Consider the following 15,590-nt stretch of genomic DNA (forward strand, 5'->3'; position numbering starts at 1 on the left):
GGCCCCATATACTGAGAGTGGCGGGTTTAAACTGCAACAAAAAAATAGCCAGGCATTGTGGCAGATGCCTGTAGTCCCAGCTACTTGGGAGGCTGAGGCAAGAGAATCGCCTAAGCCCAGGAGTTGGAGGTTGCTGTCAGCTGTGACGCCACGGCACTCTACCAAGGGTGATAAAGTGAGACTCTTGTCTCTACAAAAAAAAAAAGAAAAAAAAATACTCTTGGATTTAAGCAATTTTCTTGCCTCAGCCTTCTTAGTAGCTGGGACTACAGGCACCCTCCACAACGCCTGGCTATTTTTTGGTTGCAGTTGTCATTGTTGTTTAGCAGGCCCAGGCTGGATTCGAACCCACCAGCCCCAATGTATGTTACCGGCGCCCTACCCACTGAGCTACAGGCACCACCCAACAGCAATATTCTTTTTTTTTTTTTTTTAGAGATAGAGTCTCACTTCATCGCCCTCGGTAGAGTGCCGTGGCATCACACAGCTCACAGCAACCTCAACCTCCAACTCCTGGGCTTAGGTGATTCTCTTGCCTCAGCCTCCTGAGCAGCTGGGACTACAGGCGCCCACCACAACACCCAGCTATTTTTTTGTTGCAGTTTGGTCAGGCCAGGTTTGAACCCATCACCCTCGGTATATGGGGCCCGCACCCTATCCACTGAGCCACAGGTGCCGCCCCAGCAATATTCTTAATAGCCTAAAAAGTAGGGATGACCCAAATATCAATCAAGTGAAGAGTGGATAAATGAAGAGCCGTATATCCACACAATGGACTATTACTTGGCAATAAAAATGAATGAAATACAAGCATTCTAGTCCCAGCTACTTGGGAGATTGAAGGAGGAGGATCACTTGAGCCTAGAGTTTGAAAAGGCTAGCCTGGGCAACATAGTGAGACCCAATCTTCAATAAAAAATTAAAATTATAGGCTCGGCACCTGTGGCTCAAGCTGCTAAGGCGCCAGCCACATACACCTGAGCTGGCAGGTTCGAATCCAGCCCCGGCCCACCAAACAATGGCTGCAGCTAAAAAATAGCTGGGCGTTGTGGCGGGTGCCTGTAGTCCCAGCTACTTGGGAGGCAGAGGCAGGAGAATCACTTGAGCCCAGGAGTTGGAGATTGCTGTGAGCTGTGATGCCATGGCATTCTAACCAGGGCGACAGCTTGAGGCTCTGTCTCAAAAAGAAAAAAAATTCTAGACCAGGCACAGTGGCTCACTCCTATAGTCATAGCACTTTGGGGAGGCCAAGGCAGGTGGTTTGCCTGAGCTCAGGCGTTCTCGAGCAACCTGAGCAAAAGCAAGACATCCCCTCATATCCAACCTCCTCACCCCTGTCTCTACTAGAAATAGAAAAATTAACTGGGCATTGTGGCAGCACCTGTATTCCCAGCTCTTTGGGAGGCTGAAGCAGGAGGATCATTTGAGCCCAGGCTGACGCCGCCGCTGCACTCTACCCAGGGCGACAGAGAGAGACTCTGTCTTAACAACAACCGAAAAAGTAGCAGCTGAAGGGAATTGGGGTGATCAATAAGTTAAATATGTAAACTGAATTTATACGAATAGTCTATAAGTTCTAAATAAAGTTACTTGGAACAGAAAAAATAAATAAAAATTAAAAGAAATTTAAAATTATCATTTTTTACATTTTTTCAATAACCCAAGAATTTATTTTCGCCTTCTCTTTGTGAGAAACCTAATTCTTTTTTTTTTTTCAGTGTCACAAAACAATGTTTTATTTTCTTTAAATACTTTTTAGACAGGGTGCAGGATGGTCTCCTGGGCTCGGGCAACCCTCAGTAATGCTCATCCGTGCAGAAGGCTTATGGGTTGGGGTGGGGGAGACTGGCAGGTAACAGCAGAGGAGACCCAGGCCAGACCTGAGTGATGCTCAGGAGGTCGGAATGGCAGGCTGTTTGGGGGAATGACTGATGAGCGCATCTTTGTAAGTGGAAACAAGTTGCTCTGACGATGCCTTTCTCAAGCGGTGGAGAAACCTAATTCTTATCATCTGTTCTAAAACATTTACCTATTTGTGCAATTTTAGTACAGTTTCAGAATCACTAATCCATACTCCTGTGAGAAATACATTTGTTGTACAGATGACAGCATTTATGTACAATTCTTTTTGTCTTTAACATTATCCAGTCAAGATGGCTTTTTCCAACCACTTACATTAGTTGTTTCTTTCCCATACCCTTCAGTGACACTCCCTAACTCATTCCTACTACCCAGTTTCCACTCTCCCTTTCTTTGCATCCCTCTCCCAGGGGTTATCTTTGTCTCCACAGGTTACCAATCACTTTAGCTTCTGGTTTATGTTTCCCATGTTCATTTTGTGCAAATGACAGCATACTTGTGTATTGTCTTATGTCCACTTTCTTCCTACATAAGAGATAGACAGTAGAACCTAAGGGACGAGGCCTGCTGTGCTGCTACAGACACGTGATGCAAGTCATTTTTTACATTTTTTTAAGTTGGTTCCAAAGAAATTTAAATTTTTAAAAAGCAGTGAAGCACTGGTACATGTCACAATACAGACTGACCTTGAAGACCTTAAGCCAATGAAAGAAACCAAAGACGAAGGGCGCAGTGTGTGACTCCATATACATGCCCTGTCCAGAATAGGCAAACCCATGCAGACAGAAAGTAGACCAGGGGTTGCCTAAGGCCAGGAGGAGGAGGAAATAGGGAGTGACTGCTAATGGGAGCAGAGCTTCTTGTAAGGGTGATTAAAATGTTCTACAATTGGGGCGGCGCCTGTGGCTCAGTCGGTAGGGCGCCGGCCCCATGTACCGAGGGTGATGGGTTCAAACCCGGCCCCATGTACCGAGGGTGATGGGTTCAAACCCGGCCCCATGTACCGAGGGTGATGGGTTCAAACCCGGCCCCGGCTGAACTGCAACCAAAAAATAGCCGGGCGTTGTGGGGGGTGCCTGTAGTCCCAGCTACTCGGGAGGCTGAGGCAGGAGAATCGCTTAAGCCCAGGAGTTGGAGGTTGCTGTGAGCTGTGTGATGCCATCGCACTCTACCGAGGGCCATAAAGTGAGACTCTGTCTCTACAAAAAAAAAGCCAAACGAACAAAAAAAAAAATGTTCTACAATTGATTGAGGTAATGGTTGACAACTCTGTGCATGGAGTCGAAAACTATCGAATTGTACATTTAAATAGGCTGATTGCATGATGTGCGAATTATATCTCAATAGAGCTTGGAAGTTTGAGGGGGTTTTTGTTTGTTTTATTTTGTTTTTTGAGACAGGGTCTCATTCTGTCTGCAGTGCTGTGCCCTGACCATAGTTCAAGGCAGTCTCAAATTCCTGGGCTCAGGCAATTCTCCTGCCTCAGCCTCCCAAGTATGTGGGACTACAAGCTCATACCACCATGCCCAGCTAATTTTTAAATTTTTTTGTAGAGATAGGGTCTTCTTGTGTTGCCCAGGCTTGTCTTGAATTCCTGGGCTCAAGCAAGTCCTCTGGTCTTGGCCTCCCAACGTGCTGGGATTATAGGTATAAGCCATCATGCTCAGCCAAAGCTGTTTTGTTGTCGTTTGTTTGTTTGTTTGTTTTTGAGACAGAGTCTCACTGTCGCCCTGGGTAGAGTGCCATGGCATCATCATAGCTCACAGCAGCCTCAATTTCTTGGGCTCAGGCAATCCTCTTGCCTCACCCTGCCAAGTAGCTGGAACTACAGGCACTCACCCCAATGCCCAGCTAGTTTTTCTATCTTTTTAGTAGAGACAGAGGTCTCATTCTTGTTCAGACTGGTCTTGAACTCCCCAGCTCAAGCAATCCACCCACTTCAGCCTCCTCGGAGTGCTGGGATTACAGGCATGAGCCACTGTGCCCAGCCCAAAGCTGTTACTTTTTAAAGGTGGCTAAAAGCTGCTTCTCAGGGCTGCTGTGATAAGTACAGATATTATGACTGGCTCAGAGTGGGCTTCCATTATTTGAAAGAGGTTCTATTTGTCATTTTTCTCACCCAAACAAAGTCCCACTTCTCTTCACATCCCTGATCTGGGCTCCCTCACCCCACTCAGAGGTCTCTCTGCACCTGGGGGCAGGTAAGGTAGGGGGTGAGTTGTGGCATCTCAGGATGCATGTGGAGAGTAAAGCCCTCCCTGGGGCCAGGCTGGGTCTGACCTTCCTCCAAACTCAGGATCCTACAGATCTGCGCAGGAATGAATTGCAGGGCTCTAGGGAAGGTTCGTGGAGCTGCCAAGCCAGCTCTTGGGTTTGAATCTCAGCTCTGCCCTGACCCGTTCTGTAACCTCAGACAGACCCTTTAAACCTTAGAGGTTTAACCTCAAACTTTTAAGCTCCAGCATAATAGCAACATCCACTGCTTATCGGCCCTCTGTGCCAGGCAGTAATCCAGGCCTCAAAGGCCTCATCTCACTTTAATCCTCTCAAAGAACCTCTTAAAGCTCATGCAATTCTTACCCCCATTTTATAGGTGTAGAAATGGAAGATTAGACTGTAAGAATCTTGACTAGGACACATGACTCTCAAGTGTCAAAGCTGAGGCCCATCCAGAAGCTGCCCTCAGCACAGGCCTCCTGCCTTACCTTGCCCGGACTGATGCCAGGACTCAGCAAGGCTGCACTGCCCTACTGTTTACAGGTAATCCTCATACAAGCCTGCGAGGCATGTAATCCCTGCGTAGAGATGAAGAAATCAGAATGACGTTGCTTACAGACAGCACCATAGTCAGACTCCTAACCTGGCAGTCTGAGTCTTGACCCCCAGCGTCTGAGCACATACCATCCACCACCCTTGAGCAGGGCAGGGCCCTTCTGCACCGCCTGGTGGGAGGCAGGGGGATGGGGAGGGCAGAGTGTGGAGCAAAAACGGGGAGCTCCTGGCCCTGGGGAAACCCAGCCCTCTCCCCACAGTGGGGGATGGGCAGTGCTGGAGGGTCCAGCTTTGAGGGTGCTCAGGACAAGGCCTGCAGAGACACACAGGTGGACAGGACACCAAAGGAAGAGCTCCTGGTCTAGCCATGAGCCTGAGTGGGCCCCCTAGCAGGTTGCCCACCTTCCAGTCCTCCTTGGTGATGGAGGCCCTGCAGGAAACATCCCTTAACCACCCCCTGTGACTGCCTGAACTTGCCCCAACCTGGTCCCTCCCACCCCACTGTGTCCTCCCTGAAGGCAGGTTGAATGTCAGCACCCCAGAGTAGGTGTTTCCACCAGCTAGGGAAGTGTGAATGAAGCTCACAGTTCAAGGACCCCATTTCAGGCAGATGCCTTACACTCAGTATGTGACTTAATCCCCACAGTGTCCCAGGGCAAGAGGCTGGTGTACAGGTGAAGGCACCAAAACTCATGGCGGCAGAGCGCTGTGCACCAGGCAAGGGTGAGCTGGGTTTGCGCAGAGGTCTGTGAAGAGCCTGAGCTCTTAGTCGTGGGGAAGGCTGAGGAGAGAGGGCAGGCTGAAGAGCCAGACAGGGAGGGACAGGCCATCTGAGGGACTCTCCTCCAGCTCCCCCCGCCTGTGGGTTTGAGCAGGGCAAGCTCACCCTGGCTCTCAGAGCAGGAGGCTGGTTCGCTCCAGGCTGGTGCGGCTGAGGTGGAAGGGAGCGCAGTGGTGGGAAGGGTGTGCTGAGTCTGTCCGAGGGCTGCAAAGAAAAATGATGCCTCTGGAAGGGGACACCCTGGCAGCCCAGGTGGGGCAGCTCGTCCCCTACTCCACCACCATCAGAGCCACTGGGCACCTCTGAGCTTCTGCTTTCCGCTGTCAACCCTTCTGCCTCCCAGACAGGCGCACACAGGCGCACACACGTGGGCGCGCACTTGCCAGGCTCCCCGAGGCTCCCTGGCCTCCGCACATTTTGTTCCCAATGTTCGGGACACCTACTGGACGCCCGTGGGTCCCTGTCACAGCTCTTGCTCCACTGCTGTTCTCCTCCTCTCTCCCACATGCCCCAAGCACGGGGCTTGGCAGCCATCAGTGATTGTCCAGAACGTTTGGTGAACTCAATTCACCATCAGATTTAAAGAGCACACAACAAACTCACTGACTCTTTTTCTCAGACTTAGTTTTTGGCTTTTTTTTTTTTTGGCAGAGTCTCACTTGGTCTCCCTGGTTACAGTGCCGAGGTATTACAGCTCACAGCAACCTCAAACTTCTGAGCCCAAGTGATTCTCTTGCCTCAGCCTCCCCAGTAGCTGGACTACAGGAGCCTGCCATAATGCCCGGATAGTTTTCCTATTTTTATTTTTATTTATTTATTTATTTTTTTTTTGAGAGAGAGTCTCAAGCTGTTGCCCTGGGTAGACTGCCAGGCAGCATAGCTCACAGCAACATCTAACTCAGGCTCGAGTGATCCTCTTGCCTCGGTTTTTCTATTTTTAGTAGAGACAGGGTCTCACTCTTGCTCAGACTGGTCTCAAACTTATGAGCTCAAGGGATCCACCTGCCTCAGCCTCCAGAGTGCTGGGATTATAGGCATGAGCCACCATGCCTGGCCCTTTTCTCAGACTTTGAATAGATACGTTACCCACCACCAGGGATCCCCCTCCTCAGGCCAGAGGGCTCATCTGGGCTAGAATAGGAAGATGTGGGAACATTCAGCTGGCCTCAATCAAAGGACTTCAGCTCAGAATAATCCGCTCCAGAATAGAGGTGCAAAGGAAAAGACAATTCATTTGCTTCTTGTTCTCCCCATGGAGATGCTGGCCAAGCAGGGGTCAGAGGTCAGAAGAGGACTCTGAGGCTCAAGCTGGGCTCTGCACATGACTGGCTGTGTGGCCCTAGGCAAGACGTCACCCTCTCTGGTGACCTCTTGGGAAGGGAAGACAGGAAGGGTGCAGGGCTGGCAGGGGCACAGAGCCCGAGGTGGGCGCACCAGGAGGTGCTGATTCAGAGGATTGAGCAGTGGCAGCAGCAGGGTGGACGGGGTGTTTGGACAGCTGCAAGTCCTTAATAGGGATTTCCCCCCTTTTCAACAAATCCCCGTAAAACAGCATTTCGTCCAAGTCAGCGTTTTGTGGCAGCCCGGGCCTCCTCCCAGGGAGGCCGAGGAGACTGTCTGGGAGTGAGGAGTGCTCTAGGGTCTTTGAGATCCACGGGGGGCAGGTGGCCCCAGTGGAAAGACTTGGCATAAAGCAGACCCTTGTCCCCTGGAAACGCAGGCCAGGGAAGGGGCATCAACTAACAGTGACACTTCCTACAGGTCCCCTCTCTCAAAGGGTCCTGTGTCTAGGAGACTAGCAGAGGGGTCCCCAGCGGATCCCACGCAACTGAAAGGCCTTTCCACCCCCATCCCATTTCATAGATGCTCTCAGAGGTCCAGATGAAAGGGTGCCCGAAGGAGGAGCCCTGGGCCCCAGCCGCCCTGCCCCAGGTTCCCACTGGACCACAGCCCCCGCACCTGGGGCACTGGGGGGATGTACAGGGCCCTGCAAAGGCTCCTGTAGCTCCAAGCCCCCCACCCACCCCCAATGGGCGGCTGCAGATGAAGGAGCTGGGGAGCAGCCCCAGGGCCTGGCCAAACCACAGGTATGTTATGAGACGCTTCCTGTTGTGGAGACATTTCTGCGGATCAGATCGGCTGCCCTGTGCTCGCCCGCCTCTTGCCTGTCTCCTCACTCACCCAGCCCTGCCCTCCGTTCACTTCCCCATCTCTACCCGACTCCTCTTTCTCTCCCCTCCCCTCTCTCTGGCCATGCCTGTCACTTCAGCAGGTGAACAGCACTTCTTCCTGAGGTTCTCCCTATCAGGGGCCCAGCCCTGGGAGTCCCTAAGGCTCTCCTAGGTCCAGGCAGCCCCTGGACTCCCAGTCCAGCCCAGCTACTTACAAGCTGGGTGTTCTTGGGCAAGTGGCTTAACCTCTCTGAACTTCAGGGTCTTCCTCTGTAAAAGGATACATGAGATCACAAATCTGTCTAGGTATGCTGCCCTGTCCTGCTACCCTGACAGCAAGGAAGTTCTTCCTTCAGTCTAATGTCAATTCATCCTGTTGCCAAGCAACATCTTTCCTCCATCCCTTCAAAAAAAGCTCAGGTTACTTGCTTCCAAAGAACATAAGACTTTGTGAAATGATCTCCTAAAATCAACTTCTGGCCTTTTAGACATTTTCCCTGACCACTCCTGACACGAAACTGATCAGGAACCACAAAGCCTATTGAGGACTGAGACTGAGTTATAGATCGTGGCGAGGAGCAGAGGAACCTCCTTGCTCACCCACTGAGCATGACACCCACACCCAAATGCCCAGGCAGGCAGCTCCTCACTCTGCCCTCTCACCCCTTGAACCCTTCCTTGTGGTTCCCACTCTCCCTCCTTGAGAGGCTCCTCTTCAGATACCTCTCTGTTCCCTTCCTCTGCCCACTCTGCAGACCCAGACTTGCCCCAAGAAGCTGGCTCAGGCCTTGTCTCCTCTCTGGATATTTCTCCAGCAGTTTCCAGCTCTTACCAGTTCCCACCAGCTCCCACGGCTCAATCCTATCACCCAGGACTCCCACATCTATCTGCAGCTATGACTTTCCCCCTGAGCCTCAGACTCTTTGTTCAACTCTCAGCTGAGCGTTTTCACCTTTCCCTCAGCCACCCTACCCAAACTTTGGTCATTACCTTCTCCCTCAATACCTGCTTCTCTCCCACCCCCAGGTGCCCAGGCCAAAAATCTGAACATCACTTCTGACCCATCCACACAGGGATGTAAGAATTCTCTCTGCTACCTTGCCTTGGCACAATTAGGAAAGGCTGCCCTTCCTTTCAGCCAGCTCAGCCCCTGCTCATTGTCTTTCTTGAGTGCCCTTGTGTAGTAACCAACCTGCACAAGTAGCCATGGCATCCCTTTCCCCTCAAACCCTCAATTGAATCCTGTGGACTCTCTCCTCTATTTCTCTCACTTCTGTTCCTTTCCCTCCTTCCCCATAGCCTCTGCCCTAATACATACCTGTTACTCTCCCAAATATGGCCCAGTGCCTGGCACATCCCAGCTACTCAATAATGGTTTGCTAAATTGAATTGCCCAATCCTCTCTTGGACGAACAGCTTCTCCCTGTTTCTCTCAATATAACCTATATATTATAACCTATAACCTATATATAGGTTATATTGAGAGTGATGACTCTCAAACATTAGCCTATAACAGAATCATTGGGACAGTTTTATTTTATCTTTTTTTTTTGCAGTTTTTGGCCAGGGCTGGGTTTGAACCTGCCACCTCTGGCATATGGGACCGGCGCCCCACTCCCTTGAGCCACAGGTGCCACCCCATTGGGACAGTTTTAAACACAGGCTCCTGAGCCCCATCGTGACTCAGCAGGTGTGGTGTAGGACCCAATGTCTGCATCTCTAACAGGCTTCCAGGTGATGATGAGGCTGCCTGTGGCCCACGCTTTGACATAGCTCTGCCCACGACCCTCCTCTGCTCTGGCTTTTCCAGTGGCTCCCTAGTACCAACAGGATAAATTCCATGCTGTCCTGCAATTCACGTGGCTTCCTGGAGAAGGAAGCATGCTTTAGACTCCCTAGGATATGGACCAGTTAGAAAGGAGAAGTTCGGGAAGATGGAGAGATTGATGGTGAGCCCAGCAAAGCCCTGACGTCACAACTGGAGGAGACAGTCTGGGTCAAAGAGTTGTGTGTGTAAGGGGAAGGCTAAAAACCAGCTCAACGCAGGAGCCAGGTGGGTGTGCACTGCACCAGCCCGTGTCCCTTCCTCCGTGTCTCCGGGTTGAACCCGGGTCCGAACCCAGCGCTGTATTTCAGGAATCTCTCTGGGTGTCTCTCTCCTCCCATCTCTGTGACACCATCACATCTTACCACTCATCTCTGTGACTCTGTTTTTCTTCCTCTTTCCTCTCCCATGTCCTTGTGCTTAAATCCCTGAGTTCCAGTCTCTTTGAATCTCTAGCCGTTGGTCACTGGGCTGGACCCTTTGGAAGGCCAGCACTGACAGTCACACCTGCTCATGCTGACATCCGGTCTGGATCTGACCTCCCTAGATGATGCCTGAGCAGCCCCCAAGGTCTGAGCAGGGACGTGGGGGTGGAGGTCCAGTGCCCATGAGGTGAGCTCTCTGTCTGCTGAATCATTTTGAGATGACTTTTTTTGTTTGTTTGTTTTTGAAACAGTCTCACTCACTCTGTCACCCAGGCTACAGTGTTATGACATTAGCCAAGCTTACAGCAACCTCAGACTCCTGGGTTTAATTGATGCTCCTGCCTCAGCCTCCCAAGTAGCCAGGGCTACAGGTACCTGCCACAACACCCAGCTAATTTTTCTATTTTTAGCTCAGGCTGTTCTCTGGAAACAAACAAAGCTCAGGTATCCTCCTGCCTCAGCCTCCCAGGGTGCTAGGATTACAGGTGTGAGCCACCATGCCTGGCCCATTTTGAGACTTCTTAATCCCTCAAATTTAAATGTGTAGGTGAGAATTGCTCCAAAGCCAAAGAACTGCCTGGAATCTGGGAGTTGGGGGGTACAAGGAGGTAGCCAGGAAGCGGTAGGACTACCTGGGGGATAACTTCATCACCCAGGTTGATGGCAGGACAGGAGTGCTGTCCCCTGCCCTCCTTCTCTGTCTACCAGCCTTCAGTTCCACCCCAAAGTCCCAACATCTCTCACCCCTGTAAGTGAGGCTCTCAGACCACAGGGGCCTCAATTTCAGAAGCAGCAGTGGGAGGAGGCTTAAAGTCAGAGTTCAGCAGGCCCAGTGGGGCAGGAGATGGTGGAACAATCCAAGCTGAAAGCAGAGCCTGGACAAGAAAAACTGAGGGTTCCTGGGGGAGGCAAGCATCCAAGAGGCAGTGAACCTGTGGATCTGGAACTTAGGAAGGAGACATGCGGATAAATATGAGAGATAAAATATGGGTTCTTGGCAGTGTTGCTGCAGCCTGGACCAGGGCCACTGACTTATTCTTGTGGAATAGACCCATGTTTAGAGAGCAAAAGGAGCCCACCATGGCCCTGGGCTCTTCCTCCAGCACTCTAGGATTCAGACGCCCCAGACTTCTCACTGCCAACCTGTCCCTGCCTTTACCTGCGTGAGTCTCTGTGCCTGGATCGCCCTTTTCACCTTTCTCCTCCATGCAAACATTACATTCTTCATCTCAGACCCAATTCAAATGCCTCTTCCTCCAAGCAGCCTTCCCTGCCTCCCCAGCCAGAACAGCAGCTCCTCTTAGACACCCCCTGCATAACAGCATCCTTCCCCCACCCCCTGCTCAGCCCTGACTGAGGTTTGGACATCAGCTTGGGGACTCCAGGGACTCACTCCAGGTCCACCTCCACCTCCAGCCAGGGCCTCGAGGTGACCTATCAAAGGGCCACTTTCTCTCTGTGGCTCTTCCTCAGTCTTTCTCAGCTCTGGGCTAGAGAGGGCTGGACTGACCCTTCCTCTCTGCAGGTGACTGTGTCCATTTTCCAGGCCCCCAGCCTCTGCTTATCTCTGAGTCAAGATTCCCCACTACTCCCCTGGCAAGGAGCATCTTGGGGCAACAAGATATCTAGGAAGGTAAGAACAGCCAGGCAGGGGCAGATGAACCCGTAGAGGCCCAACAGTGAGCCAGTGAGCCGGGCCAGTACAACAATGCATCCCCAGGCAGGTGGCCAGGGGAGCTGGCCCTTCCCCATCAAGGGGCTTCGGCCTCAGCTTGTACCATTACTTGCTTCCCAGCAGAGGCCTTGAGCTTCTGGTAGGGACTGGACATCCGAGGGCCCCCCAGACCCAGCCACCCCTAGGCCTCAAGCCAGGGCAGGCAGAGCCTCCTCAGCCTCCAAACCCTCGCCTTCTGGTTCACATTTGCAGCCTTTTCCTGAGCGCCACCCGCTGCCCGCTGCCTCCCCACGCCTGCCAAGATTCCTAGGCCTCCACAGCTACCCTGTGTGGTGGCGGCAGCGGCAGCAGGAGGGGCTGGGCTGAGCAGGGAGGGGGCCCGGTGGGAGCGCAGCCAGGCCACTGCACCCAAGCTGGGCCAAGCAAACACAGCCTCGCCAAGGAGCCAGGCGAAATAGTTCACAAATGAGAAAAAGCTGCTTCCGAGTTGGGCCGGGGTTTTAAAACCCAGGCCTCAGGGAGCTGAGGTCACCTGCAAGAGGGGCTGAGCACAAGGACATCCTGGGCCTGGGAGGGGCTTTTGCTGCAGCAGGAGGAAGTGAGGTTAGACAGCAACAAGTACTGGCCTCATCCAGCCCAGGATACCAGAAAAACCCACCCCCTAGCTTACCTTTCAGGTCAGAGGGGCCTGCGAAGATCCCAGCAGAGGCAGGGCCTGAGGATGAATGAGAGAAACAGTGAGAAGAAATCAAGAGCTTGGTAAACCTCCCGCCTTGTCCTTCAGTGCCTGCTCTAGGCTTCTCACCAGGAGCCCCTACTGGAAGCTTGGCCTCAGCCTCAGCCCCTCTCCTCAGGTCCCTCCTCCCCTCAAGGAGCCAGAGCATATGCCCACATGCTGGGTGCCTGGCCCTCGCTTGATGGAGTTCCTCCTATCCTAGAGCCCCAGCTGAGGAAGGCCCTTCTGTGTGCCAGCATTCACACTGGGGAAGTCCCCACTAGTATGTTAGGCCCTGGTTTGGGGTGGCCCTTACTTTGGGTTAAGATCTCTGCTGGGGAAGCTCCCACTATAGGGGAGACCTAAGGCTTGGCCTTGGGACACAGAAATGGTTCAACCCCATCCCTGCCCTAAGGGAGCTGGGGGGCCTCAGACAAGTGGCCATCATACGGTGGGGAAAGATCTCTGGGCTGTGGGATCACAGAGCAGGGAGAACCACCTGCCCTTTAAGCTTCCCCAGAAGGCTTCCTGGAGGAAGGGGCACTGGACTTGGATCCTGAAGGATGAACAGGAGTCTGAACGGCAGACAAGGTAAGAAAAGGAATTTCAGGCAGGAGGAAGCTGCTTGGCCATCACAGGGAATGTTCAGAAGTGCTATAGGATTGGGGAGGACAAGCAGAAACAGAGAAGGCTGGGGCAACATGGCAAGGTACTTTGAATAACATGCTTGCATTTCTCTGGAAAGCAATGGGGAGCCACGGAAGGTTGTTGAGTGGGGGAGGTGATGTGGTCAGAGCCTTGGATAGCCAGGTCCCCATGATGCCAGGCTCTGTTAAAAGCCCTAGTCTAGATCCCCACAGCTATACACAGAGGAGCTGGGTCTGGAGTCTAGACTCAGATGTGACTCCTGGGTGGATGGGCAGGGGACATCCAGCCAGCCCACCTGGCAGGGAGGCCTGCCAGCAGCGTCACTTTCTCCCCCAGCTGCTTGCTCGCCTCTGCCTGCTCCCATGGAAACTCTGACATCCAACCCTGTCTCTAGCCGCACACCCAGCCAGATGCTGAAGCCAGCGGCTTCAGGCTCTTAGGCCTTCTCTCCAACTCAGCTAAGCCCTGCCTCCATCCCGCCACGCTGAACACCATGACCCCAGAGGTGGGTCACGAGGCCACTTTCTGAGGTCCCAGCCTGGCTGATGGAGCTTGGGAAGGAGGTCCTCCCGGCTCAGTTCAGCTTAACCCCAGCTTCTCAGGCCTCTCTCTCACCATGAGGCTCATGGAGGGGAAGTAACCTACATTGGCTCTCAGCTTTGAAGGATGAACACAGATTTAACTACTGGGTGATGGGGAGAGGTGATCAGTCCCAGGCCGAGGGAACAGCATGTGTAAAGGTATGAAGGTGTGAAAGCCCCAAACATAGTCAAGGGATGGAGAGAATTAAAACAAACAAACACATGAACTAATCATAATTAATATTACTTGTCACCTACTGTGTGCCAGGTACTGTTATGGGTACTCTCATGGGTTATCTCATTTAATCCTGACGACAACCCATTAACATGGTTACTTCAGCTTCCCTGTTTCCAGATAGGGATACTAAGGGACAGAGAGGTTAAGTAACTGGCCCAAGGTCACACAGTTCATGAGAAGTAAAGCCTGAATTTGAACCTTGGCTGTTGGCTCCAAAGCCTAAGCTCTTCACCCCTCCATGATATAGATGATTTGAAGTGAGAAGGCTGGGGTCAGACTGAGAAATACCTGTCAGGATCTGAAACCCAGACCCTGCCTAAAACTTGCCCCCCATCCCCTCCCCTGTGTGAATCCTTAACAACAATGGTCTCTACAGCATGAGTACACGGCATGGCTGGACACTCCAGGCATCGTTTTACCTCTTATAACCCCATAAGGCTGGAGATACTGTCCCAATTTACTGAGGAGCAGCACTGGGCCCAGAGAGGTCATATCCATTCTCCAACGTGATCAATCTAGGAAGTGAAGGAGGCAAGATCTGGACGTAAGTCTGCCCAGCCCCAAGATGGCTAAAGCCCTGTACACTTGGGCTTCCTGGAGGCCTCAGCCAACAGTCTGCTCCCTACTCTGCCCTGACCTGTCCTGCCTCAACCCAGACAGCACCAGGGACAGGCAAGGCTGGGAGAAGAATGGGCAGCTACTTATCAATGGCTTCAAAAGCCCCCTCTGGTGGACCAAGACCCCCTCAGTCCTACAAGATAGTAAGCTAAAGCCGGTGGGTGTGCCAGGGTGGGGCCCGAGTGCAATTCAATGGGACTCTGTTCTTAACCTCCTCCTAGATGCCTTTGTAATTCCTGGCTTTAGCCCTTCCCCTGGTGATGTCTCCCCTTCACACAGAGCTGTCAGCTAAATCCAAGACCAGATGTGGGAGGGATAGTCTGCCCCCCCTGCTCCCGCCAGCTTCTGAGAGCTATAGGGTCCCCAAGGCTGGCCAGGGCCCAAGGCCCCTTTCCCACTCCAGCTTTCCAAACTGAGGTGCTGAAGGCCTGGAGGTTAACAGTCAGCTCCTCCCAGAGGTGGGGCTACTGGAGAAGTCCTCATTTCTGAGTGCCCACTATAGGCAGGCCATGGGCTAAGAGTTTTGTTAAAAAATTATGTTGCCTCAGTCCTGGTGGCTCACACCTGTAATCCTAGCACTCCGGGGATGCCCAAGGGGGAGGATTGCTGAGGTGAGAAGTTGGAGACCAGTCTGAGCAAGAGTGAGACCCCGTTTCTACTAAAAATAGAAAACAAATAGCCTGGTGTGGTGGTACACACCTATAATCTCAGCTACTCAGGAGGCTGAGAGGGGAGGATGTCTTTGAGCCCAGGAGTTTGAGGTTGCAGTGATTTATGATTATACCACTGTACTCTGGCCTGGGCGTCAGAAACCCTGTCTCAAACAAAATAAAAGTCATGTTGGATTAAGAGAATTTCTGAGTGTTTCTCAGCCCTAATTCATACTAGCATATGACTTTCCCCATCTGTGCCTCTTCATCAATAAAATGGAACAATTTCTACATTAGAGAGCATTTTTCAGAATTAAGTTAATTTTGTGTAGTAGCAGCATGTGGCACACAGGAACAAGCACTTGATAAACGTTTTCTTTTTTTTTTAATTTTATTATTATTATTATTTTTTTTTTTTTTTGTAGTTTTTGGCCAGGGTTGGGTTTGAACCCACCACCTCTGGCATATGGGGACATGGGGACAGGCACCATCCTTTCTTTCTTTTTTCTTTTCTTTTTTTTTTTTTTTTAGAGACAGAGTCTCACTTTGTCCCCCTCAGTAGAGTGCTGTGGTGTCACAGTTCACAGCAACCTCCAACTCCTAGACTTAGGCGATTCTCTTGCCTCAGCCT

At 51.9% G+C, this 15,590-nt stretch overlaps 1 protein-coding gene across 4 annotated transcripts in view; it reads right to left on the minus strand.

The window, feature by feature from the left end:
• Nucleotides 1-15,590, minus strand: part of COL8A2 (collagen type VIII alpha 2 chain) — a 28,005-nt gene that overhangs the window by 6,366 nt on the left and 6,049 nt on the right. For 3 of the 4 annotated variants that reach the window (XR_008376935.1, XM_053576551.1, XM_053576552.1), the window contains exon 2: nucleotides 12,180-12,224. The gene's annotated coding sequence lies outside the window, so the exon portion shown is untranslated. Of the gene's footprint in view, nucleotides 1-12,179; nucleotides 12,225-14,110; nucleotides 14,163-15,590 lie in introns of those variants that run through there. The other variant, XM_053576550.1, reaches the window with a different exon arrangement.

The sequence above is a fragment of the Nycticebus coucang genome, chromosome 22 (assembly GCF_027406575.1).
Source record: "Nycticebus coucang isolate mNycCou1 chromosome 22, mNycCou1.pri, whole genome shotgun sequence".
Taxonomy (NCBI): Eukaryota; Metazoa; Chordata; class Mammalia; order Primates; family Lorisidae; genus Nycticebus; species Nycticebus coucang.